This window comes from Coenobita brevimanus, chromosome 68 (genome assembly GCF_032717465.1).
Source record: "Coenobita brevimanus isolate Jiangsu-jjx chromosome 68, ASM3271746v2, whole genome shotgun sequence".
NCBI lineage: Eukaryota > Metazoa > Arthropoda > Malacostraca > Decapoda > Coenobitidae > Coenobita > Coenobita brevimanus.
In genome coordinates, this window is record NC_137021.1 from 13208090 (window position 1) to 13229833 (window position 21744).

Consider the following 21744-nt stretch of genomic DNA (forward strand, 5'->3'; position numbering starts at 1 on the left):
AAAATGTAAAAATAAACACAACGTCTTTGCACATTTCCCTTGGTCTTCCGCAGCTGTTCTTTCTTTACGCTCCTGTATTGTTGTATCACCGTAAGAGAGAGAGAGAGAGAGAGAGAGAGAGAGAGAGAGAGAGGATGTGTACGTATGTGTGTATCCAAGCTTTAACTGCGTATGTGAACAATGTGTGACGTGTGCGTGTCCGCGTTTTTGTACTGTATGTGCGAATATGGTACGCGATTTTAGCTTATATTTGCATGTATATATATTGTGTGTGTGTGTGTGTGTGTGTGTGTGTGTGTGTGTGTGTGTGTGTACGATTATGTGTTTGCATGGAATATTTGTATCATGTGGCTGTGTACACTTGTGTGCCGATTTCCATGTGCGTATATTTTCGCAATGTGTGTGTGTGTGTGTGTGTGTGTGTGTGTGTGTGTGTGTGTGTGTGTGTGTGTGTGTGTGTGTGTGTGTGTGTGTGTGTTCATGAGAGTCCGACCATTCTCCCACAGGGCGATATATGTGCTTCGGAATTCCTTCACCTCTCTCCCTTCCTCACTCCATCTTCCTTCTTCTCCTTCTCTTTGACTCCTTCGCTCTCTCTCTCTCTCTCTCTCTCTCTCTCTCTCTCTCTCTCTCTCTCTCTCTCTCTCTCTCTCCTATTACTTTGTCCACGGTATGTCTCCTTATCTCTCTCATTCCATCTTTCTTTCCCTCCCTAATTCTCTCCCCCTCTTTTTCTTTCATTTCCACTACCCTTTTCTTATTTTTCATTCCCTTAAATGCTACCTCCTTGCTCATACCTTCTCCCCCTTCCATCTCTCCACCTCCTTCCTTCTCCCTACCCCTCCCCTGTTACACCTCCTTCTCTCGTATCAACCCACTTCCTCCCCCTCCCCTTCCTCCACCTCCTTCTCCCCTTCTCTCAGATTTCCTCCCACTACCCCATTCCTTCCTTCTTTCTTTCCTTCTCACTCCCTCTCTCCATCACCTCTCCTCTTTCGTTTCCTAGTCTTCCTCTCCGCCTCTTTTCCACTTCCCTCCCATTCATTACCTCCGATCACTCTTCTCTCCTACACTCTCCATCAACTTTCTCCCCTCCCCTTTTTCTTACCATTCCCACCCTCCATCTTCCCCCAGTCCTCGCACTCCCTCTCTCCACCTCCTTCCCCCATTCCCTCCATCCCAGTAGTTCCCTCTCTTCCTTTTTTTCTTCTTTCCCCTTCTTTCATTTACGTTTTCCTCTACCTCCCGCCTGTCCTCCTCCTCTTCCCTCCTCTATTCTTCCCTCCTTGTCTCCACCCCCCCCTCCCTTAAATCATCCCTTGCTGCTTCCTGTACTCGACCCAACCAACCAAACTTCTCCCTTAAGATGTCTCCCTCTCCTCCTCTTCCTCCTCTTCCTGCTCCTTCTCAGTTCTTATTTATCCTTCCTTCTCTTCATATTCTTTTTATTTTTTCTACCTCTCCTCTTCCTCATCCTCCTCCTCCTCCTACTTCTTCTCTTCCTCTTTCTGCCCCGTCTCCTACTTCTCACCTTCCTCCTCCTCCTGCTCTTTCCCATTGTCCTGCTTCTGCTCTTCCCCTTGTTTATCTTCCTCTCTCTACTTTTGCTCTCACTTCTCCCCTTCCCCCTTCTGTGCCTTCTCGTCCTCCTTTCCCTCTTCCTCCACTTTCTCCTCCTCTTCCTCCTCTTCTTCCTCTTTCTTCTCTTCCTCTTCTTCCTCCTTCTCTTCCTCCTCCTCCTTTGTTCTTTCTACCTTCTTTCCCCGCGTTCATCATTTTGCTTCATTTTTATTCAGATTCTTTTTCACACACTCCTATTTACAGTGACTCTATTGTTTGATGATTCTCGCATCTTGCCTTACTGTACTTTTAATTCTTTCCTCATTCTGACATCTATGCCTGTGTGTGTGTGTGTGTGTGTGTGTGTGTGTGTGTGTGTGTGTGTGTGTGTTTTAGCCTCACGCTCCTGATAATAATGACGAAAGCGCTGCTATATAATGGGTACGAATGTATTTCTGTTGCATTACTTTCCATATATTGCACCAATGCTTTTGTTCTTTCTGGTCCTGTTGGCTCAGTACGTTTCAATGTACTCGTAATTTCCCTCTCGCTCCTTCTTAATATGTTTATCATCATCATCATCATCATCATCATCATCACCACTACCACCACCACCACCATCACCACCATCATAATCATCATCATCATCACCATCATCATCATCATCATCATCAACTTCGTCTTTGCTAAGTTCACACTGGGTGACGGGGGTGCAGGGAAGATTTTAGGGACCAGTACTTAAATATTTCGGGATATGAAGCAGAGGAGCAAGGAATTCCCACCCGCAAATCACCCTCTTTTGGGCTGTAAGAGGTACCGTACAAGGCTGCTTACAATACAATGTCTGGATATCAGGTTGGTGGATCCCTACGTCTATGTAGGAAATTTCAAGCCCTAACCCCCGCTCTTTTCACGCTATGGAGGAGAAACACTAATAATACAATTTTTCACTTGCCCTTAAAAAGAAATCATGAATGTTTAGGTACATGGGGAAAGTATGCATATTTTCATGGAGCCTGTCACATATACCCTAACAGCGAAAAATTGGAAAAAGAACTACTATCATGACGGTCCTCTGGTTCACAGTAGTAGGTCACTCTGTAGTCCCTCACTCAATCGTCATTATGTCGCAGGAAACAGGAGATGCGGGAAAAATGCTATTCTCTTTTGCCTTGTGCCTCGACAGAGAGTTAAAAAAGACAGTCGACATATCAGATAATGCCTGTGTGCTACGTTCAGGATTAACAGTTCCTTTGTATCATCCAAACTCCACAGGTCCCAAACGAAACACTGCAGCCGACCATCAAGGGCACGGAGGGTCGGGGTCTCGTTTCAAGGGTTCGAAGTCTCATTCGCTCCGGAACTATTCGTTTTTGTTGTACGGGGTGTTTAAAAAAGTCTCTGTGCAACTGGGGAGAGGGGTGGGAAGTATGTGTTGGGTGTGGCTGTGTGAGGTGTTTAAGAGTGAGTGTGTGTGTGTGTGTGTGTGTGTGTGTGTGTGTGTGTGTGTGTGTGTGTGTGTGTGTGTGTGTGTGTGTGTGTGTGTGTGTGTGTGTGTGTGTGTGTGTGTGTGTGTGTGTGTGTGTGTGTGTTGCTAGGTGAGATGTATGGTGGTGTGACGTGTATAAGATGTGGCTGTGTGACTAACGTAAGGTGAGGCAGTATGTACAAGCGTAACACTGAGAAGTGACAACCTGAAGTGTATGAAGTGTATGAGAGGTGTGACTGACAAAGCGAGATGTTTGGCAGTGTGAGCCGTGGCAGTGAGAAATAGGAGTGAGTGTGTATAGGGGAGGGGGGAGGGGTTCGTGGCTCCTACTGCCTAGTTATCCCCTAAGACCTACACAGTATCATTAATAGCTTCGTTTTCTAGAAATCAATGAAGCGAAGACTCACTGCTAGAAAAAGACAAACAACACTTCCAACATAACAAGAAACTAGCTGAGGCGATACCAGTTAGAATTTATAACAGCCAGGATGAATATTTCGTCTCAAATCCATGTACAACAGCTGTGGGGTATATATCAGTGTGGTATTTTCCATTTCCCACCCTTTTGCCATCCCTCCTAATTATTTCACACTTTTTTTTTTTTTTTATGCAGAAGGTCACGTGAGAAATTTCAGCTCTTGCAGGTCATGAGAGAATCAACTTATTTGCTGTGCTGTCCAATGTGTAATCTTGTGTATCTTTTCCCTGGCTTTAAAATTGTATGGTCTCTCTCTCTCTCTCTCTCCTTCTCTCTCTCTCCCGCATTTTTGTTTTCTCTCCCCTACCATCTTCTTTTGTTTTCATTCATTCCTTCACGCAGCGCCATAAATCTCTCTCTCTCTCTCTCTCTCTCTCTCTCTCTCTCTCTCTCTCTCTCTCTCTCTCGGCGCCAGAGACTCGTTGGGGTTTAAAATTGCATTCTCCCTTTTTTCCTGCCTCTCCTGCACCGAGTAAATGTTTTCCTCCCGACTCATGTTCTCTGTCCCTCTCTTTGCCCACCTCTGTTCTTTGTCTCGATTTTTTACTGTACACGCCTGCCTCTCTCTCTCTCTCTCTCTCTCTCTCTCTCTCTCTGGGGGGCGCGGTAGCACAGTGGTAGCGCGCTGGACTTGTGATCGGGGGATTGCAAGTTCGAGCCTCGCCCGGGCTGCCGTGCCGGGAGGGGTAGCTCCCTCCTGTAACCCTAGCGGGGCTATATAGTCCAATACAGGGCTTAGCTCGGGGGAACTCCATTTCTCTCTCTCTCTCTCTCTCCAGCCTGTATTTCATTCTATTTCTCCGACTGTGTTCTCTCTAAACCTCACCTCACCCCTCCCTCCTTTATTCATCTGTTTGTCTATTCCATCTTATTCACTGTCTACTCCTTCTCTCTCATTCTTTCTCTCTGACAATCTTATTCATTCGGATTTTTTTTTTTTTTAATTTTAAGTAGTTTCTCCCTCACTACATTCCTCTCTCTCTCTCTCTCTCTCTCTCTCTCTCTCTCCTTTCCACCTTCACCTCTTGCCTCTCTCCTACCCTCGCTCCCTCACCCTCTCCACCTCTCTCCTAGTTTCTTACAGTCCTCTTCTTTTCCCAGTAGTGTTATTGTTTCTCGCCACAGCGGTTGATGCAGCTGGTGTGGTGAGTAGGATGGTGATGATGATGATGATGGTGATCGTGATAATATTGTCAGCAGTGGTGAGGATGAAAAGGTAATACTGATGATGAGTTTGGTGGTGATGATAACTGATGATTGTGATGAGGTTTGTGAAGGTGATAACAGACGATGGAGATGATGTCTGGTGAAGAGGATGAGAATGGGTGAGAAAGATGATGAGACTGGTGAAGATGATCAGAACGAATGAAAATGATGATGGGTCTGGCGAATATGATGTGAGTTAGAAGACAATATTGATAACTTTGACACAAATGGTCAGTGAATGCTACAATTTGAGTGGCAAGGCATAACCGTATTAAGTCAAACATATACGAGTAATGATGGTAATTCGTGCCAGAAAGAAAATTGAACGTATCTGAGAGAGGAATAAACTAATTTACCATGTCCAATTCTGACTAGGTGTATCAAGGGCACTTTAAATGGTAGGCGAAGGGAACGCTAACACTCTACAACAGACGTTCCCAAATAGAAGGGGGGGGAGGGAAATTTTGGACACAGTACGGGGGACATAAACAGATAAGGCCAAAATGGTCTAAGTGGCCTTTCTGATGTGTTGCTGCTTATTGATTTGATACATTATATGATCACGTGCTTTCTGCATTTTACTTATGAGTGTAAGGTCAAAATTTTGGTCATCTGATATACAACATGCTTCAATGAATTACAGAATCTCAAATATGCACAAAACTTAGTACAATCTCCATAACAGCTAGATTTCGTGCCGTTACACGAAAAAGTACCGTTAAATGGAGACGAATATAAAATCTATAATTACTTAAACTCTCAATGGTGTGTGTGTGTGTGGGGGGGGGGGACAGTTCACCCCTTGGGAGTTAGGGGGCCGGGATCATTAAAGATTTTCTGGCGATAGTTGGGAATGACAAGAAAAAGTTGGGAATCTCTGCTCTAAAAAAATATAAACATAAGTACAGTTTAAGACTAGAGTGATGCGTGGCCACTTTCTAGGAAGACTCTCTAAGAATCCTCCTCTTTTTTTCTCTCTCTCTTGCTAGGTTCTGGACGCTATCTGCCCAACTGTCATTTAAAACTGGGATAAGATGACGATGGATTTCAGTCTCTTAAATAAATATATCTAACACATACGGTCCATCCTGTTATAATATGAGTAAGGTGATAAATGTGTATTATTTATTGTGGTGGGACAAATGTGTGAACCTGGCTTTGATCGACGGGTGAGTGAAAGCTTGCGTATAAGTGTGTGTGTGTGTGTGTGTGTGTGTGTGTGTGTGTGTGTGTGTGTGTGTGTGTGTGTGTGTGTGTGTGTGTGTGTGTGTGTGTGTGTGTGTGTGTGTGTGTGTGTGTGTGTGTGTGTGTGTGTGTGTGTGTGTGTGTGTGTGTGTGTGTGTGTGTAAACAGTTCTGTGTTCTTTGTGTGCATGTGAATACGGCTGAGCTTGTCTCGGTGCCCAAGACAGTGCACTGCTGAGTGTGGGATCAGCTGATGCATGGCTGGTGGGTACACACTAGCATACGTATTTTTTTTTTTTTATGCGAGGAAGAAGGAACCAAAGGCCATGAGCCTGCAGTAACAGTTCCCTCCAAGAGAAAAACAAAATACAATAGAGAGCCAAATTCAAGATCTGATCATTTTGAGATGCCTGGACACACTGCGTTTGAAAGACTGGAGATCATAGGCAGCAGGAAATACAGACAGAGGGAGACAGTTCCACAGTTGACCTGTTGCATAAATGAAAGACTGGGAGTAACGGTTAACTCTTGCATTAGAGAGTTGGACAGAAAAGGGATGAGAGTTTGCTGCCAGACGGGTGCTACGCGCCCGTCGTAGAGGTGGAGGAATGTAAGCAGACAGTTCAGAGGAGCAGTGACCATTAAAGTAGCGATAGAAAAGAGATAGAGATGCAACAGTGCGGCGAAGAGACAGAGGTTGAAGGGAGTCAGTAAGAGGAGGAGAGTTAATGAGACGAAAAGCCTTTGACTCCACCCAATTGAGAAGAGCTGTATGTGGGGAGCCTCCCCACACATGAGAGTTGTACTCCACACAGGGGCGGATAAAACCCCTGTATAGAGTCAACAATTGTGCAGGGGTAAAGAAAGTGCGGAGTCGGCTTAGCACACCCAATCGCTTGGAAGCAGATTTTACAAGAGATGTAATATGATCTTTGTGCGTGATTCTTAAGCTCTTTTGTGTCATTGGTTGTCTGAGAGTTGTATACCATATGTGACGACGACGACGATGATGATGATGATGATGATGATAAAAGACTGGAATGGGAAAGCGAATACAGGGAGGGGAAAGAAGATAAAGAAAATGCTGGGTGTAGACTGAGTAATGACGGTGGTGAGGAGGTGAGTAATGAGGTGAGAGGGTTAGCATGACCCAGCCGCTACTCTCCCAGGTGTGTGTGTGAGAGAGGGAGAGTACTCACGCACCTCACAAGCACACACACACACGCACACATAACGCACCATCTTACACTAAGCTGCAAACACGCAAGTACACATAAAGCGGAATGATTCTCTCTCTCTCTCTCTCTCTCTCTCTTCCGTCTCCGCTCGTTCCCGTCTCAGTTCATTCCTGAAGGGGGACCACAATTATTTTACCTTCTCAGTGAACAACACCCCCAAGAGTGAATATAATGAAAATAGAAAAGGTGTACTGACAGTGTTTATATGTACGTCTGACACGGTTGCTGGTTTCGAATTCCAAACTCAAGACACATACAGATCGGGCGATGAAAACACTGCCACTGACCCGCCATGGCTCCAGTCGAAAGCTACGTTACCATAAATATCTCATACTTGGCTCTTTGTCCTGTGAAAAATGGCCGTGACACAATGACCTTCAGGTATTCCAGCCTTACTCAATAACGACCCTTTGTACAGTCAAGGCCAAATTCGCCTCCTATTCCACTGAGTCTACAGTACTTCACACTAAGGACATTTTCGTCACTTTCCTACCTGACGCTTCACGTTACAGATAATCACCTGTATATATGCAGAGAAACATATACCAAACACCTTTCAGCTTAGGAATACCAGTCAGCAGAAGAAACTTGAGGTAGAGAAGATGACTTACTGAGCCAAGTTTTGTTCTATACTGCAGTACCACACACCACTCAGCCTCGTCTCGGCAATTAGTTCCTTGTCTTTCTTTTCCTTTTGTTCCAGCTTTCGTGTTTATTCCAGTCAGTGTGAGAAAATATCATTACTTTTATCGACTTTGCTACGTATGTTTTTGTTTCATTTCTGGGTTGTCGTATGTGATGTAGCTCTCTTCCTTGTTTTGTTCTATTTGCTGTTTTACGAAGTTACTCGTATTATACTTAAACTTTAGTTTTGTTAGTATCACAGCAACACACATAGTTAACTGTTTGTGTTACGACTGTTATTGATGTTACTGTTATTACTACACCGAGTCAACACCCTAACTGAAAAAAAAAGTCAAGACGAAAAAAGAAAAGAATGGAATAAAAATCAAAGTTAATTTTAGACAGTTCGAAAAGCAGAAACATAGACTGTCATGGAAAAAGGATTTAACTCGGGATTTATCAGTAACAGAGTCGTAGTAACCTAAGTAGTGATTATTCCTCACAATATTTTAAGTGCTTTGATAGATATCGGTACTTCAATTATGTGCCTTTTTTAGTGTATAATTTTTTAGCCAATCTGTCGCTGTATCTTTAGTCATCTACTACTTCCATCGATCTATCAGCCTGTCTGTCTTCTATCCAGGAATTATCTGTTTACCAATCTCTATCTATCTACCTGCCCGTTTCAACTTACCTAAATATCTATCTAACCATGTTTGTTTACGTTTCATCTATCTACCTACGGTATATAATCAATTATCTACCTGTTTATCTCTCTATCTATCTCTTCATCCATTAGTCCGTCTCTCGATAATATACCAACACTACCTCTCTCCCTTCCTTTAACTCCTCCCCCTCACTTCCTTACCTCCCAAGACCGTGTACAGAGAGATTGATCGTTCTTGCCCATTCTTCTTCCCAGCCGATCCATCTCTATCCACCTGCCCATCATCCCTGTCGACGCACGGTTCGCTAATCAATCAAAGGCTGCTTACATCCAACCTTCCTCAACTTCCACTTATCTCCAGCATCCACCTATCTCCAGCATCCACCTGTCTCCAGCATCCACCTGTCTCCAGCATCCACCTAACTACAGCATCCATCTATCTCCAGCACCCACCTATCTCCAGCATCCACCTGTCTTCAGCATCCACCCATCTCCAGCATCCATCTGTCTCCAGCATCCACCTGTCTCCAGCACCCACCTGTTTCCAGCATTCACCTGTTTCCAGCATCCACTTGTCTCCAGCATCCACCTACCTTCTCCCACCCACTGTTTCAACATCCACCCATCTACATCCAGTCGTTTTAAACATCAGAATATTTGGACATCTACTTATCTCTCACTTCCACTCATTTTCAACATCCACACATCATTTAACTCCACGTCTACATTCACCTTTTTTTTTTTTTTTTTCCCCCCCCAGTAAAGGAGCATCATTATCAGCAGCTCGGCGAGTCAGTAAAATCCTGATCATTTTCACATATTGTCCGATACGTATCCAGGAATTTTTAACTTTTTTTGCGTTCACCCTTTTTTCATGTCCACTCCTTTTCAATATCCATCCACCGTCCACATTCATCTATTATCAACATCCACTCACCATTAACATCGACACATTTTCTATATTTACTCCTTTTCAGCATCCACCCATTTTCATCATCGATATATTTTCCACTTCATTCTATATTCCTTAACCACACACCTTCTACATCCACTTATTTACAACATCCATCCCTCTTCATCAGCCACATACAGTATTATCCACTTTAATCTATATTCCACATCCACTCACTTATTTACATCATCCATCAATCTTCACAAACCATATATTTCCACTTCAATGTATAGTCCACATCCACATTATTTTTTACATTCTCTCATTTTCATTATACACCCAGCCTGTCTAAGTGAATTTCCGTAGAGCAGTTCATTTTATTACGGCATGAGTAGAAGACGCTATTGATAATTTTTGCAGACACCATTAAAAGGGACGGGGTTAGGAACAGACTACCTTAACCTCTCCATGGCCGAATTTCTCTCCCTAATCTGTATAAAATCGTCTGAAGGTAGCAAGATTAAAACATGTTCTTACTTCAACGACACGATTTTATTCAGCTTAAGGAGGGCATCTCGCAGTGATGAGGTTAATTTATCAACAACTTCCCCTGATTTAATAAACTCAATACTAACTTTCCCAAAATGCAATCCAGCCCGAGCTAACTTTTCCCATCATTTCCCTGAGGACAGAATAACTAAATCTAATGCTAACTAACACAATTCAGTCTCCACATAACTTCCTAAATTCTGTTTACGTCTATTAATCTCCTTTTCAGTCTCGTCTCGTCCCTCCGTTATCACATTTGTTTTGTTTCTTAGGACAGGGCTCTTGCTAACTGCCGATGGTTGCGAGCCATTTGGCTCCTAAGGTTTCAGATTTACGAGCCAAATAAATTTTTAGTAGCCAACCTAACTATGAACCGAAATATTTTACGAGCAATAAATATATTTATTTATTTATTTATTTACACATTCTGTTTTTAAACATTCACAGTGGCGACAAGGAAAGACATAATAATCGATCGTTTGTTCATTTAAGTGAGATTTACTTATTTTGTAGTTTACTGGGTTTTGAAGTGGATGTATTTTCTCCTCGCCAAAAGGCGACTTGCATGTAAAATTTATTCGCCGGAAGGAAAAAATACTCGCATTTGCGAGCTGTGGCTCGCCAAACAAGAGCCATGTAGGATTATATAAAAATTTTTTCCATTATTCAGTTTTGACTTCTTTCATGACTAAATTGCTGATTCTGTGTGTGTGTGTGTGTGTGTGTGTGTGTGTGTGTGTGTGTGTGTGTGTGTGTGTGTGTGTGTGTGTGTGTGTGTGTGTAGTTTAGCAAATATTACCCCATTACTTAAATATGAAAAAAGGATGAAGCAGAAAATCACAAACCAATTAGTTTTGCAAGAGCTACTGAGGAAACTTGATTCATTTATATGGGATAAAATGATAGTACATTTAAGCTGTTCGAAAAATATCACTGACACACAAAAAGGATTATGGGACTTTTTTTTACTAAGTTTTTAGGGTCGAGTAGCAATAATTTCTATACATTTGATAGTAAGGCAGTCGAAACTTAAATCTTCAAAAGTGCCTCAGAGAGAGAGAAAGAGAGAGAGAGAGAGAGAGCAACCCGCGTATCACGGCATGAATGTATACCTGGAGCCACTGCCAGATAAGTGACAGGAGGCAGCGAGTCGTAGTTGTCATATCATCACAGGGGATCACAGTCATTAGTGGGGTATCTCAGGGATCAGTGTTGGCATCGGTTGTTTCTGTGATTTATTCTACTGACATAAACGGAGAAGTAAATAAACTTCACATGCAAAGTAATTTCATATCCATTATCGCAGATTATCAAAATATGTGAATCGATATCACACTAAATGACTGGGTAACTTTATACACCAGGATGTAGACAAAAGGCTACTGATGGTCAAGTAAATGCCTTGTACGTGAAGAATTTCTTTAAAACATTATTCGAATACGCTGTAATGATGCAAAAAATTGTTTATTTTATATTGCAGTCAGAAAAACTGAAGATGATTCAGAGAAGCGCAATTAAATTGTTCTCATTTTCTCCCACCAATACATTAAGAAAAAAAGATAAGTTTAGCTTAAACTAAAATAAATAAGGAGACAACAGTCTTCAACTTATCTAATGCAGAAAAAAAAAAAAACTCGAACTCATGTTGCCCCAAAAGTGCATGGACATAAATTAAGGACTGGCTTTTAAAAATAGAAAAAGAAACGAACTAGAGGATGGAAGCCTTCGTAAGTAGCCCCTTCCAAGGAACGTTGAACAAAACATTCGTTCAGTTTAAGGTGCCTCGACATAAACATATTTGCTTTCATAATACTGGGATTTGTAGGCTGAGCCAAAGTCAGACCGCAAACAATGTTTCAGTATTAACCAACTGTGTACACGAATAATTCAGCCAACAAAGAGTATTTTTAGACCAGAGCTCTCGAAGCCACAGCGGGCGTCATGTTTTGCCCGACATGTGTGTGTGTGTGTGTGTGTGTGTGTGTGTGTGTGTGTGTGTGTGTGTGTGTGTGTGTGTGAGAGAGAGAGAGAGAGAGAGAGAGAGAGAGAGAGAGAGAGAGAGAGAGAGAGAGAGAGAGAGAGAGAGAGAGAACCATTAACTCACCGTTAACCGATTTTAACAAAATTACGTGGAAGGAAAAAGGGAGAGCCACGGGGTTGCCTTATAGTTTTCAAGAACAAATGGTCAAACGTCAAGGTCATAGGACATGGTAAAATTTCGATCAAAGCGTTCGTATGTGAACAAAATAATTAAAACAGATTTAATCTTATTTGGACTAAATTGGGCGGAAATGTTGCGAGGCTGGGATTCAATTTGGTGGATAATCAATCAAAGGTCAAGGTCAAAGGTCAAGGCTACAGGAAAAGGTCACAGGACTAGGTCATCTAATACAGTTCTGATCTTATTTGAACCTTACTTGGTAGAAGGGTTGAGGGTCAGACAAAAATGGAGAATTTCGATTTTGAGGGGAATAGGTTCAAGGGCAAGGTCCAAGGGAATGGTTTAATGTTTGGCTCATAGACCACCTGGTGGGTGAGGGTACTGCACTCCTGACTGCTCCTTCTTGCAGTAAATATGTTATAGCAAAGCAGTGGAACAGGACCTCGCATGGTGTCACAAGCAGTACAGTAACAGATAAAATTAGGAAATAAGCTAATTCGTTATCTGTCCATCACGGGCATATTGCATTAATTTACCTTTTCAGTATAAGGACAGTCATGCGAGTGGCAGGAACCATTACATGTGCTTCTGACTGTAACTTATCCTTACATTAGTTTCTGAAAATAACAGTGCTTCTTTTGATCACCTCACGTTATCAGGTTGGCGGGCAGCGTATCCTTTTCTTCCGGCACACTTAGTCATTCAGTCATATTGGAAGTGTCAGAGCGAGTTCAGCGAGAAATGACTCTGCAGTTCAGCTAATCAAGCCATAAAATCATCAGAAAAGCAGTGTTTTGATATTAAGCCAACCTATAACCTAAAGTTAATACTTTATCGTGCTTTGGGGGGTATGAAGAAGATGCAATGCTGCATTCTTTTCTCGAGACACTGGATCCGACGTTGCCAACATAACTGGACGACCAAGTGTACCAAGAATAAAATTTTTGCCGAGGGCCATAGTCGTAGTAATGACTCCCAGAGGTAAGAATATATACTTTTACTGCACATACATACATGAGCAGCAGATTCACATTATTTTTATACAGTACGTAACACAGAATTTCACTCCCGGCACTACTTTCTTCTACTACTATTAAATTTCCCTCTGGCATTTTTGGTTTGCAAAATCACGTTTCTCACTGTCATTTTGCTTACTAGTGAATTAGTCCGTCTTAAACCTCTATGATCTGGGAAGGTTTTTTTTTTTTTTTTTTTCCGATATTAACGTTTTCTGAAAGTTACTGGCAGTGCTACATGCATCTGGTATTTTCTCATTTAATTTCTCTGTCTGTCTGTCTGTCTCTCTCTCTCAGTAAAAGTAGTGAAATCCAATATCATCATTCTCTCTCTCTCTCTCTCTCTCTCTCTCTCTCTCTCTCTCTCTCTCTCCCTCTCAGTAAAAGTAGTGAAATCCATCATACTGTCAGCCCAGCATTCTCACACACTACTGCTCAATTTATACAGAGTAGGCCTGGGAATTTCAAACTTGGGATCAGTGCACATGTAAGGAGTGACGTGTTGATGGATTGAGCAGCAGGGGTAGAGAGAGGGAGATGCTGAGAGAGAAAATAGAGTGGGGAGAAATGGTAAGGTCACACTGAGTTAAATTTTGATCTCATTCGTATTCTTCATCATTATTTTTATCGTCATTGATAAGGCCGTCATCGTCATAATCATACTCTGCAACAAATTATCATCATCATTATATTCTCCATCATCATCATCATCATCAGTATATTCTCCATCATCCTCATCATCATATTCTCCATCATCATCATCATCCATCATCCTCATCATCATATCCTCCATCATTATCATCATTTTAAGTGTGTGATGAAAGCCCTTTAAAAATCGACTATATTTACGGCACCTCTTTAAAAAGTCTCCCAGTGCTGAAAGAAATCGTCTGGCAGTAGCAAGATCGCAGTAATAGACGCATTATCGAGTACATTGTAAGGTTAGTGCTGACTGTTTCAAATACGCTCACTAAGAGATTTCCCCCGACCTAAATATATTAATCAGAAGGTAAAATATTAATAATAATAATAATAATAATAAAAATAATAATAATAATAATCGTGCTAAAGGTGTTGTAAATACCGAAATAAACTATAAAAGGACGGGCATGTACCTACCAAAATCTGACTCATAACCACCAGACAACAACAAAACCATTTCATTATACGCGCTTACGGTAGGGAATGTGTTGGATTCGAACTGACCCTCTAGTCTGTTCGTTGTGTGGTTATCAGTTGCAGAGAGTTACAAAACCAAAAAATAATAAATACATAAATCAATAAAAATAAATGTAATTACATACAAGATGTAAACTTAAGTATATGTCACGCATTTCCTGGCAAGTTTTGTTTCTCTTGTTACACCCTCACTCGCTATGTGAAAGAGGGGTATCGTTTTGGTCGGCGTGTATCTGTCCTTGTGTGTGTGTGTGTGTGTGTGTGTGTGTGTGTGTGTGTGTGTGTGTGTGTGTGTGTGTGTGTGTGTGTGAACAAAATTACTCAATCAGTTCTGATCCTACTTTAACTAACTTGGTGGAAGGACTGAAGGTCAGCCTAGATGAGTTACTGTTTTTTATGTTAACATATGAAAGGTCATGGTCACAAGTCTAGGTCAAATTATGGCCCTGGGAAGTCAACTTAAAGTTTCAACAAATTCGAACCAAACTTTGTGCAAGGGTCGAGGGTAAGGCAATAATGGAGTCAATTTTGTGTACAATCAGCCACAACTCAAGATAAAAGGGCAAGGTCAAAGTTCGACCCTTGTGTCTGTGTGTGAACAAAATAACTGAAACAATTTTGATCTGATTTGGACCAGACGTGGTGAAAGCGTTAAAGGTCGGCCACAGATTTAAACCGTAATTTTTGAAAACAACTGTTCAAAAGTCAAGGTAACATGACAAGGTCAGCATTTTTTTTTTTTTCGATTTAGATTAAACTACGCGAAGCGATTCAGGAAGAGTGGGAATAAAGAAATTCCATTTCAAAAACTTTGTGGGCAGGTTCAAGTTAAAGCACAGATGAAGGGGAGACGGATTACGAAAAAATTCTCCAATAGTCAAGAGCACAGGACAGGGTAATAATTTCAATCGATTTGGATCAAACCTGAAGGAAGGGCTGCAAGTCAGCTAATTATGAATATAACTGATTTTGAGAACAATAGGTCAAATATCGACGTCACAGGACGAACTCAAATTAAATATACTTGATCCAAACCAAAGATGGTGGAAATGTTAAAGGCCAGACAGTATTTTGAGGGCAACTGGTCAAAGGTCAAGGTAACAGGGAAGAGTCAAATGTTCAACTTCTAGACCAACTGGTGGCGCGGACACTGTACTCTCGAAGTGCTCCTTCTTTTTGTATTTCTTGTTACTACCAGACGATTTAATTAAGCTTAGGGGTAATCTGTAGTTCAGTTCTAAAAGTATCTCCTCGGCTGATTAAAATCGTCTTAGGACAGCACGAATAAAACAAATGTTACCATGTTGAGGCGATTTACTGCTGGGTTTCTTTCAGCAGGGTGTTTATGGCTGGCGTTGGTTGGAATGCAATGCAGATAAGTTTCTCATTCTCGGCCACAAGGCTCATCGAGACTTGTGTCAGTCGTACTGCTGTCGTGGGTTAACATTAGAAGTTCAGTCGTCTAACGTCAAAGGAAATACGACACGGAGTCTACATTCAAAGTCAAAGGGTTGTGTTTGTGTTGTTATAACCCCGGGCTCATCTGCACGTGACCCCAGTGGACTGCAGGCTTTAATTGCCCTTCTCATGCAGTCCACCTTCCTCCGTTAAGGGATAGAGAGGGAGCTGAGGGACGTTTGTATGACCGGTCAGTGAAGTCATTCGTTGTGTGCTATTCTGATGCCACCACGTGAAGGCGTCCCTCTGCAGCACCTACCTTACGAGTAATACCTTCAGTGCGATAACTTTCTTTTTTATTTTATTCCTGTTACCTGAAGATTAATTTATGTATCTTTTGAAAGACATTTGAAACTGATGGACCAATATAACCTTCATAACTTTCACTTGTGGCCACTCTTCAAAAAAATCTTCTGGAAATAGCAAGAATACAGTATAAAAGACGTCCCAGGGTTGAGGGGAATAATGAAGGCTACAACTAACCACTCCATGTCTAAAAATCTCTCCAAATCTGAATAAAGTAAGCTATCGACAGCAAGAATAAAATATAAAAGCTGTCCTCGAAGTCAAAGGAATAAGGAAGGAAAGATGGTAGAGAGTGAGGCTGTACGAAGGAAGAGTTTCTCTCAATATGAGTAAAAATAGGTGGGAAGCAAGATTAGAATGCAAAGACGTCCTGGTAATGAATGGTTATATTAAGGAGGGAGTGATGGAAGGTGAGGTGGTGGGAGAATTTGGTGGAACTGTGGTGTCTTCTCACCCTATACTTGTCTTGAGTAGTATTAGTTGTGGCAGTAGATTCATGAGGAAGGTGAACCCAGTGGACTACAGATCGAGGCTGCCCCTCTCTTGCAGTCCACCATCCTTCTTTCGGGGGGCAAGGGAGGGGCAAGGAGGGAGCTTTGGGGCGTACAGTATATATAAATAGGCAGCAAAACTCCCCAACTATATCAGTGCCACCACATGAAGGCATTCCACTCCAGCACCCTCCCCTCCTCCCAGTACAAGATAATAATGCAAATGTCCTGCATACCCTAATCTCTATCTCACTCCAACCACGCCGCTCCTGTCAAACGTAAACAAACACGACGCCAACTTTGTTGACGACACAGTACAAACCCACAAGGAGTTTTATCGCTGTTTTGGAAAGCTACTTGGGTACGAATGTATGTGTGTGTGTGTGTGTGTGTGTGTGTGTGTGTGTGTGTGTGTGTGTGTGTGTGTGTGTTAGCAATTTTACTCAAAAAGTTATGAACAGATTTTGATGAAATTTTGTGGATGGGTGGGCCATCGGCCAAGGAAGAAATGATTAAACTTTGGGGCGGATCCAGATCCGGAGTATCCCGCGCAATATATCAAAAAGCTCTCAATGAATTTCAATGAAATTTTGTGGAAAGGTGGGCCATGGAACAAGAAAGAATTAAATTTGGGGGCGGATCAAGATCCGGACTCTATATCCACGGATTCGGATCCGGATCTTTCTTAATGGCAATGGCATTGGCGGTGGTATGCGCTCTCTGATGCTTTCTAGTTGTTATTATTACTACTATTATTATTATTATTATTATTATTATTATTATATTATTCTCCCAATTCAATACTGATTATTTTAACAATTCCTACAGTTTCAAGGCCATAGTACAGGAACCACTAACCGCGCCTGTACTTCCATTATCACAAAGGTTATATATAAAAATACTAAGTCAAAATGTATTATCAGAGTATTTCTTGGTCGGCATACAAAGCAGTCCAATAAAATATACTTGCGAGATCGTAAAAAAATGCGAGCACCATAAAATACGTGATGGAGTATGCATGCCTGCCTGCCTGCCTGCCTGCCTCTGTGTGTGTGTGTGTGTGTGTGTGTGTGTGTGTGTGTGTGTGTGTGTTATTGTCTGTTTAAGTGCATGTACGCGTAGGAAAGTTTATTCAGGGGTGATATTCTGGTCCTGTGTGTGTGTGTGTGTGTGTGTGTGTGTGTGTGTGTGTGTGTGTGTGTGTTATTGTCTGTTTAAGTGCATGTACGCGTAGGAAAGTTTATTCAGGGGTGATATTCTGGTCCTGTGTTTGGCAGTGTGTGTGTGTGTGTGTGTGTGTGTGTGTGTGTGTGTGTGTGTGTGTGTGTGTGTGTGTGTGTGTGTGTGTGTGCGCAAGCGCTGGTAATGACTAAGTGAGGGGAAGGGATAAGGAAAGGGACTATTCTCTCTCTCTCTCTCTCTCTCTCTGTTTTTATATATATATATATATATATATATATATATATATATATATATATATATCCCATTGGAACCCAGTGTCCAGAGTACTGGACAGAACTGAGATTTTTCAGGTCTTCACAAAGTAGGGAACCCCCGGGTAGGGACCTATGAGCTTCGCGACTGAGCCGATAGGCAGAGGGCGGTACGCTTAGTGCCCTCCCAGTGCAATGCCTCGCCCAGCAACCCTGGGATCGAATGGGATATATATATATATATATATATATATATATATATATATATATATATATATATATATATATATATAAAATATGGCGGTAGCCCTAGATTTTTGTGAAAGTAAACCTGGTGGACTGCAAGTTGAAGGTGACCTTCATTTGCAGTCCACCATCACCTTTTCGAGGTGCCTTTTCTGCCCCTCGACAGTTGTTGACCTTAGACACAGGCTTTATTCATCCCTATGTAGTGAAAAACTCTCACATGTGGGGAGGTTCCCCACATACAGCCCTTCTTAACAAGATGGAGTCAAGGGCTTTTCGTTTCATTAACTCTCCTCCTCTTACTGGCTCCCTTCAACTTCTGTCTTTTCGCCGCACTGTTGCATCTTTATCTCTTTTCTATCGCTACTTCAATGGTCACTGCTCGTCTGAACTGTCTGCCTGCATCTCTCCACCACTACGGCGGACGCGTAGCACCCGTCTTGCAACAAACTCTCATCCTTTTACTGTCCACTCTCTAATGCAAAGTTAACCTTTACTCCCAGTCCTTCATGTATGCAACAGGTAAATTCTGGAATTGTCTCCCTCTGTCTGTATTTCTTAATGCCTATGATCTCCAGTCTTTCAAAAGCTGTGTGCCCAGGAATCTCGAAATAAACGGATCTTGAATTTGTCTTTGTAATCTTGTTTTTGTTTTCTCTTGGAGGAATCAATTTTGCGGGCTCGTGGCCTCTGGTTCCTTCTTTCTTGCATTAATATATCTATTTATCTATCTATCTATCTATCTATATCTATTTATCTACCTAATCTATCTATTTATCTATCTATTTATCTATCTATCTATCTATCTATCTATATATATATATATATATATATACAACAGCATGAAGAAGACTAGAGTTACCTAACGATTCAAGCTGACGTTCTTATGGAAAATAATTTTAGTACTAGATGCATATCACAGGTGATTAACAATTAATTTTCGAACAAAAAAGGGGTTGAATGTAACATACAATTTAGAAATACTTTCCGATATCAAAGAAAGTCGCCTCAACGGCCCGGACAGCGTGTCTACCGCCGATCCCGCCGACTGGACACGACGTCAGTACATCAAACTCAAATGTACACTATTTTAAAACCATAAATAGCAATGAAGACTTAACTAGAAAGACGGTAAAATCTACCTTGGGTCTTTGCCCCCTAAACCACTCAATGATTATAACGTACCACACAGCGTGCAAACTGAAATGTGCAAAAAGGAAAACTTGCGCTAAAACAATATTGTGTGTTAGGAGCGTTCGGTAATCATCACATGACCATGGAATGATGAGGGTAGATGCGATCATAAAGCAAATCTTTTAATATATCAGACAGGAGATATCCACTACAATAAGATACAGATTAGCAAAACAACGCTCAGCTATTAAAACACTTCATACTCCAGAAAAAAATGAGATAAATAGTACGAAGTACAACAATGGAACCCTCTATGTACGGAAACTTTTTAAAAACAAACATCCGAAATAAGCTCATTATATAACTACATAGGCTAATCTATTATAAGTAACAGAGGATCCCGTCAACACTCCATTCCTGTAGGAACTCTGGAAATACCGCGTGACTGTCGTTTTATCTATCTATCTATCTATCTATCTAACGAGAGAGAGTTTTTTCAAATTATTTTTATTAATAAAAACCTTTCGTTGACAGTCCCTATTCTACACTTCTCTCAGCGATAGTTTTCCGTCATTAGTACTTGTGTCATCTCTCTTCAGTTCCCACTCAGGCTATTCATGTTCATCGTCCTTGCCCAAGCTATTCCTTCCTTCCCATATTGCGAGAAAATGCTTAATGATGCAGAAATTACCGTCCACAACTCCACACCTGGGAACTACGGTGAATCTGGCAGACACCGTAAACCGCCTACCTTCCACAAACACTCCATCATGCATCACGGAGCTGTGGTGTGGGGGGACAAGATTATATGCTCGTGGGGTGGGGAGGTTTTCTAAAGCTTCTTACGAATTTAATACTACATATTGTAAGTAAACTATCTGTTTTAGATTACACGTGTTCATACTAACAATGTCCATGTTACAAAAGCAGAAATAGAAATAATAAGACAGGACATGAACATGAAATATGTGGAATATATTAGTAAGGAAGTGGCGACAGGAAGTTTACCTTACTAGGATACAGCCCCAACTTACACACACACACACACACACACACACACACACACACACACACACACACACACACACACACATACACACACACAAAAGTTGGCGCTTAAACATAATGCACAATGAACTGCTAATGGCTGCTGCATTCATACTCTGAAGAGGGAACTGGCCCACTAACTAGACGAAGGAAAGTTCGTCTGCACCAATACCAGATAACATAAAAAAACAGGCCAGAATTATACCCGCACACAGTAACACTGTTTATCGAGTTAACCGAGAAGAAACTGGGCCAAAACTGATGTATATTTTCTTTACATTATAACTCCTTACAAGGATAAAACTAGTTGATTCAGTAAGAGAGTGAAGGCGTTGATGAGTCGACGAATTCTGATGATACCAGAAGTATGTAATCATGAGAGAACTTGTACCATTCTGTATCAGTGCTGACCTCACTTTTTAATGTGGGATGCAGGCTGCTTACATCTAAAAATTACTCATACTGGTGTTAAATAAATGATCATCAAAAATTAGGGATTTGCCTCCACTCTTGCGCTTCCAGCTTTAATAAATCGGCAACAACACATACAACTAACATAACCCAGCACCTTGCCCCGTGTCAAAAAGGTGTCATTACCATTTCTCAGTCCAGCCGTGCGGATCAGTGTTAACTAGGTCTAGGTGGAGCGGACTGCACAGAAACTGAGTTATACCTAAGCAAGCAAACTGCCTTCACTGCGCCTCGTCCTGTGGGTGTCAACAAACAACGACCACGCTGTTCCTACAAGTTGAGGCGCTGAGGTGGGTCGGGGTGGGGAGAGGGGGAGCTGTGTGCGAGGGAGGGACCGTACGTTGACTCCTTTCTAACTTTATCTTCAGCACACTGACCCTTTCCTCGGAGTGACTCGATGGCTGGGTCGGTTTGGCACTGGCTTTACGTTCAAGAATGGGTTCGAGCGCCAATGTCTGCCACGAGTGACGGAGGTATACGTTTACAAGGTAACACCCGTCTGTAACAATGAAGAAACTAAACCTACAACCTACCACAATCTATTACCACTACCTTCTGTTTCACCGTCTATGTTTTCAGTAACTAACCTACATCCTACCAGTCTACTACCATTACCTTCTGTTTCACCGTCTGTGCCTTTTATCTGTCCTACCCTATTCATTCCTCCTCAGTGACTCCCTCTTTTCCCTCGCCTCTGCTTACAACACACACATGCTAAAGCAGGCAGGGTCGAGGCTTGCTGAGATTAATTCATTGCAACCTGGTGAATATTTGATGATATGCTTACTATTCATAACCTTAATTAACCAAGTGGGTAAAGCGAGCTGTGTGGGATTTAATCAGTCTTTCCCGAGAAGCGAGAGGCTGGTGAAGAGTGATCACAGAAATATCACAAAAAATTAACACCACGCGAGT